Below are 6,000 nucleotides of genomic sequence, written 5' to 3' on the forward strand. Positions count from 1 at the left end.
TTACCAGAAAATAAAAATAAAGGGGCGGGGCTCAGCTAAACCCAGCTTACAGCTAGAATAAAAATCATAGCTGACATTTCTAGAGCACCTACTGTGCGCTGGCTGCTGGGCTAAGCGTTTTACAAATTTAGGGGTTTGGTCCTCATAGCAACCCTAGGATTCACCCCATTTTACAAACCGAGGAAACTGAGTCAGTCAGCTGTTAAGGAACCTGCCTGGTCACACAGTAAGTGTCTGCATCCGTATTTAAGTGACTCTAGACCCAGAGCTCTATCCACAGTACCACCCAGCTGCTCCATGCTGGCAGAGTCTGACATTATGTAATGTTCCCCACTTCTGAGAGGAAGGCGGGGAGATAAATTCTGTTATTTCCTGGGACTAAACTTGGTAGTGAACACAGCAGAGGAAAGATCACTTTCCCCAAAGCCAAAAGACCTGAGTTCTTGTATCCTTGTATTTTTCTTCAGGAAACTTGTGGCACTGAGACCATCCTCATCCTTCTGAGTCCTCATTTTTCTCAGCGTCCTCATCTGCAAACTGCTCAGGGTTCTGCTTATAACTGGTGATCTGGGCCTCGTAATCCCGATTATATTTGCGGATCTTCTGACGCAAAGTGCTCAGAGCCTTTGCGTTGTTCTTGTTCATCTTCTTCTTCCCTTCCTTGTCCTCCCACAGCTCATTGAGATGGTCCTCCAGGTCAGCCAGGATGCGGAGGTAGAATCGGGGGACACCCTCTCTGTCCACAATGCTCTTGGCTTTTCCAAATGCCTTTCCCAGAAGCTCAAATTCCTCAAGACATTTCGTGACATCCCTAATTTTCATGGCATTCCGGATGGTCCGGATAAGGTTGGTCAGCTCCTCAAACCTTTTGTCCTTGGCACTTCGAACAACCCTCTTAGTGTCCTCCTCGTCCTCGCTCAGCAGCAATGGCTGTTTGCCGTAGTTGCCCCCCGCGGGCTTGGGCACTGACTCCTCCCCGGACCGGGAGGACTCGGACTCCGAGCTCGAGTCCGAGCCGGTGGTGAAAAACCGCGACATGGCAGCGGGCGCAGGACACGGCAGGCCGGGCGGGACGTGGAGCTGGGGATCGGAGAAAACGGAGTCGGTCGGAAGGGCCGCCGCTCGCCGCTCTCTGTGAGGACAAAGGGAAAGGGGGCACGCGAAGCTCGAAGGGGGGTCCCCGAGTTGGGCCGCTTTCCCAGGCTCGGATGCCGGGAGCACGAGGCAGAACGCCAGTTATAAGCAGAACCCTGAGCAGTCTGCAGATGAGGACGCTGAGAAAAATGAGGAGGACTCAGAAGGTTCTTTCTCTATAGATGAGGATGAGGATGGTCTCAGTGCCACGAGTTTCCTGAAGAAGAAGTCTGAGGCACCATCTGGGGAAAGCACAGGTTCTTTCGATCTGCTTAAGCAAGGGGAGCAAGGTGAAGGGGCCGACAAGCTTACTCCAATCCAACATACAGACAGCATTCAGTTAGTTCAGGGGAAAAAGCCAAACTAGTCAAGGGCACTTGTTGACTAAGTGCCAAGGAGCCCCCCTTTGACATATCAGCTAATGGTATCAGGTGACAAACATCAATTTAGTCCCATTTTAGAGATGAAGAGACACGCACAGATACATGATGCGACCTGCCTGGAGTCGCTTGTGGGGGGTTTCATATTTCCATTGTTAGAGTCATTGAGATTCTAGTTTCCCAGGTTCTGTCTTCTCCCTGAATCATCTGACCCCCAAGTTTTTCTGTGTTTTTCACAGCCTCGTTTCTTTTGATTCAGTAACATCTCATTACTTTCATGGAGCACTTTGTTTAGCTGTTCCCAGTCAATAGGGTCCATACTTTCCAAAGGTGGCTCGACACAGGAACACCTAAATAAGAGGTGGGTGGAGGGGTGCGGTAAAGACCCACAGGAGCCATGGTCCATGGCCGGGCCCTGCTCTTTCCTCATTTCTAGAGCTGGAACAATCTGAGACCCCAGCTGGGGTCTCAGAGCTGCTCACCTAGTGGTGGATAGGGCCAGATCTAGGCTACCTGGGTTCCTGACTCCGTTGTATTGTCTGTTACCTGCTATGTGACCTCACTACTGTAAGATGAAGGGGCCCTGCAGTTTTCAATTGTGGGACCCCTGGGGATCCACATTGAGGCACCCATTGCTCTTCTCTATAACCATGACCTTCAGCCCTCCCTTGAGCCCCCTTCCAGTAAGTAACCCGTGTGAGTCCCTTGGGCACCCATGTCCACCCTGGCAGGTGAGGGACACTGGGATCCTCTGTACTTTAGCCGGCCTCTTGAGACTTCCACCTGTAGTAAACGGAAAAAGCCACAGCCAGCCTGGTAAGGATCATATTGCTGCCAGAGGTCCCAACCTTCTACACCCTGACCAGCTCAGGCTCTTTCTGTGATCTAGTCACACCCAGGGTCCTCCTCTCCCTCTTTGGGGCCCGAGGCTGCCAGCGAACTGGACAAAATCCATGGCCGGCATCCAGGATCAATGTCCGGTACCCTATGGGCAAAGCTCATGGTTTGGGGGGGTGGAGATGGATGGCCACGGGGAAGGCCTGACCATAGTTCCCCCTCAGCACCATGAGGACCTAAAAAGCTCTGAGACTGCTGTGTGTATACCTGTCCTGGTGCACTCCTTGTGCAAACATTGACCTCCAAAGGAGAAAGCACTGTGTGTGGGGAGGTCCAAAACCCCTGGCTCTGAATACCACCTCAAACACAGGTGAAGTCCCTTAGAGTCTCTGGGATTCAGTGTCCTCATCTATAAAACGGGCCCATGGATTTGATGACCTCTAAGGTCCCTTTCTATGATCCTATTATGGGGGGTGGGGGTAGGGGCTTCTATTTAGACTGGAAAGGGAAGGTTGGGGGAAGCCGTTGCCAGCTTGTGTCCTGGTCTTCCCCCTGAAACTTCTTGCTGCCTTAGCCACCCATTCCTTGACCTGATGACCCGGTCAGGATAGAGGGTGTGGTGAGAACTCTCCCATGAAAGGCAAGCCTGGGCCAGGGTAATTATTGGCAAGCCACTGGGATCGGAGCTCAGATGGAAGGGACACCTAGATCGAGTGGATAGCCTCCTGATGGACAGGAGTGCTGAAGGGAAGCCAAGTGGAGGCCTCCTCACTGAGGCCAAAGCTTGACTTCCTCATTGAGGCTGAAGCTTGACCTCTCTGCCCTTGACCCCTCCCATTAAAATATAAAAACACAATCAGCAAGTGCAAAAGACCTGACTTATTTTACGTCACATGGTTCACCTAACAGCCTGGTAAGTAGATGTTTCCCTATCTTAGAGACAAGGAAACAGGCTGAGTGACTTGCACAGGGCCATCCAGCCAGCAGCTGTCTCCATTAGGGTTTGAATTCATGTGTTCCTGACTCCAGGCCTTACACCTCCAATCGCTGAACCACCTGAGTTGCTTTTCCGTCAACAGTGAAGACGGTTCCTCTGGATCTAAACCAAGGGTTTGTCCGCCTCCTTGAGTCTCAGTCCAAGAATAGAGACTATAGTTGAACCCCTGGGAGTTGAAGAGGTTATGGAGAGAAGAAGGCGCAGGGCTAAGCCCTGGAGGACACCCACCTACATGGGAGACTGCCTGGAGGAGGCCGCAAAGGGATTTGTCTTCTAATCCCAGAGCCCAGGGAGTAGTGAACACTTGGTGAAGGCTTGTCAATTGATCCATGAGAGGGATTTCACTTTGGGTTAGTGGGTGGTGGAATTAAGGACTCCTGGGTGCTTGCGGCTTCTAGATACTGTGGTCGTCCTGATTGGAATTCTCCTCCATCCCAGCCTCCTACTCCAATGGCCAGTTCCCTCATCTGTGAAATGGGAGGGGGTGGTCTTAATGGCCTCTAAGGTCTCTCCCAGCTAGGATCCTAAGTCTGTGTCTCCTTTTCCTGATCTGTAACGTAAAATGAGGGCTCCAGCTTGGTGGGCTCCTCTGATCCCATGTACAATGATAACCATCATGCTTCATGGTTTGCAAAGAGCTTTCCTGATAACCCCTCCTGAAGGGAGCCACATCCTCACTTTGGATTTCAGGACCTATGTCTGCCCCCCCTGAGCCAGGGGGTGATGCTAACAGTATAGAAAGAAGGAGTTGTGTTTGAGAGATGGTACAGCTATAGAACTGGCAAGATTCAAGGTTCCCTAAAAAACTTGGGCAGCTAAGGGGAGCAGTAGATAGAACACCAGGCCTGGAGGAAGGAAGACCCAAGTTCAAATCCAGCCTCAGACACTTACTGACTCTGTGACCCTGGGCAAGTCACTTCACCCTGTTTGCCTCGGTTTCCTCATCTGTCAAATGGGCTGGAGAAGGAAATGACAAACCATTTCAGTATCTTTGCCAACAACATCCCAAATGGAGTCACGGAGAGTCAGACACAACTGAAAACGACTGAACAACTACAGAAGGGACCTCACATTCTACCAGTGTGTAGATATGTGACAAATAAATATAAGGTCATTTGTGGGGAAGGCAGCAAGGACCAGGGAAGGCTTCGTGTGCGAGGTGGCCCTTAAAATGAGCTCTGAAGGAAAACAGGGATTCTAAGAGATGGGAGGTAAGGAAGGAGTGCATGCCAGGTACAGGGGGCACAGCCTGTGCAAAAGATCGGAGATGAGATAGAATCATGGACATGGATTGTCCTGTCTAGAGAATGACAAAAGGCCAGTTTGGCCGGAGTTACAGGAAGCGGAGTCCCGGAAGACCCCTTCCAGGCAGGGGAGGAAACAAGGCCCCCACAAGTTGATCGAGGAGCCAAACCAAGGGCAGTCTTCAAATTCCATTTCTAATGTTTTCTTATTATTTTAAATGTTTTCTTTTGCTGCTTTACAGGGCTTCCTCCACTCCAGACTCAGATGGAGCCGTTGATGCCTGTGAGTTCCCTCCTTAGGGCAAGGGGGTGGGGAGGGCATGAACTGAGAGAAGCAGGAAACGCATTCCACTCATCAACTTCTGGGGCCTCGATTTCCTTGTCTGTAAAATGGGAGTGATAATACCTCTCCCCTACCTATATCACAGGAAAGGTGTGAGGCTCAGCTAGCTAGGATGTGAAAATTTCCTCGGGGTGCCTGGGCCTCCCTGGTGGGAAGGGGCTAAGGGATTATTATTTTTCTGGTCATGGTTACCCTTCTCTTCTTGCCCTGCCCCTGCCCACTGAGCTCTAGGATGTGCCTTGGCTCATCTGCTCTCTCACTGCATCTTGGATGGTCATCTTCCTTGCCACCCCCTCCCTCTGGTATTGGGGCAGGGTAGGGGGGTCCTTAACACTGCAGAAACATCAACTTCTAATCTAGACACAGGCACCCTGGTGGCACCGCAGGTCTCAGAGCTGGAGGGGAACTTGGAGAGCATTTTGGCCAACCCCGCATCTTACAGAGGGGGAAACGGGCTTGGAGAGGGAAAGGGACTTACCCAAGGTGATCATACAGGTATTTTTAAAAAAGTTTTCAAGTAAAAATCTGTTTTCTTTTCCTCACTTCCACCACCATTGAGAAAGCAAGAAAAATGAAAAATCCCTCTTAACAACCATGTACTGTCAAGAAAAACAAATCCCCACATGGGTTAAGTTAAAAGAAAAAGTCTCAGAGGCAGCTAGGTGGCGCAGTGAGTAGAGTACTGGCCCTGAAGTCAGGAGGACCTGAGTTCAAATGTGGCTTCAGACATTTGACACACTTACTAGCTGTGTGACCTTGGGCAAGTCACTTAACCCCAATTGCCCTGCCCTCCCCCCTCCAAAAAAAAAAGTTTAAAGAAAAAGTCTCAATCTGCATGAAGCCAAGCCCTTCATCTCTCTGTCAAGTGCGTCAAATCCTGCCTCTGGTGATAGCCGCCCCTGTGACCTTGAGCAAAGCAAGTTACCTCCCTGAGACTCAGTTTTCCCATCTGTAAATGAAGGCGTTGGACTAGATGGTATCAGAGTGCCTTCCAGCCCTATATCTGGGATTATAATGTGGAGAATGGGTGACCCCCTGAAGGCCCCAATGCCTGGGACAGGTGTG

At 50.8% G+C, this 6,000-nt stretch overlaps 1 pseudogene; it reads right to left on the minus strand.

The window, feature by feature from the left end:
* Nucleotides 1-365: 365 nt before the first annotated feature.
* Nucleotides 366-1,038, minus strand: LOC118851380 (annotated as a pseudogene).
* Between the last annotated feature and the right edge of the window lie 4,962 nt (nucleotides 1,039-6,000).

The sequence above is a fragment of the Trichosurus vulpecula genome, chromosome 5 (genome assembly GCF_011100635.1).
Source record: "Trichosurus vulpecula isolate mTriVul1 chromosome 5, mTriVul1.pri, whole genome shotgun sequence".
NCBI lineage: Eukaryota > Metazoa > Chordata > Mammalia > Diprotodontia > Phalangeridae > Trichosurus > Trichosurus vulpecula.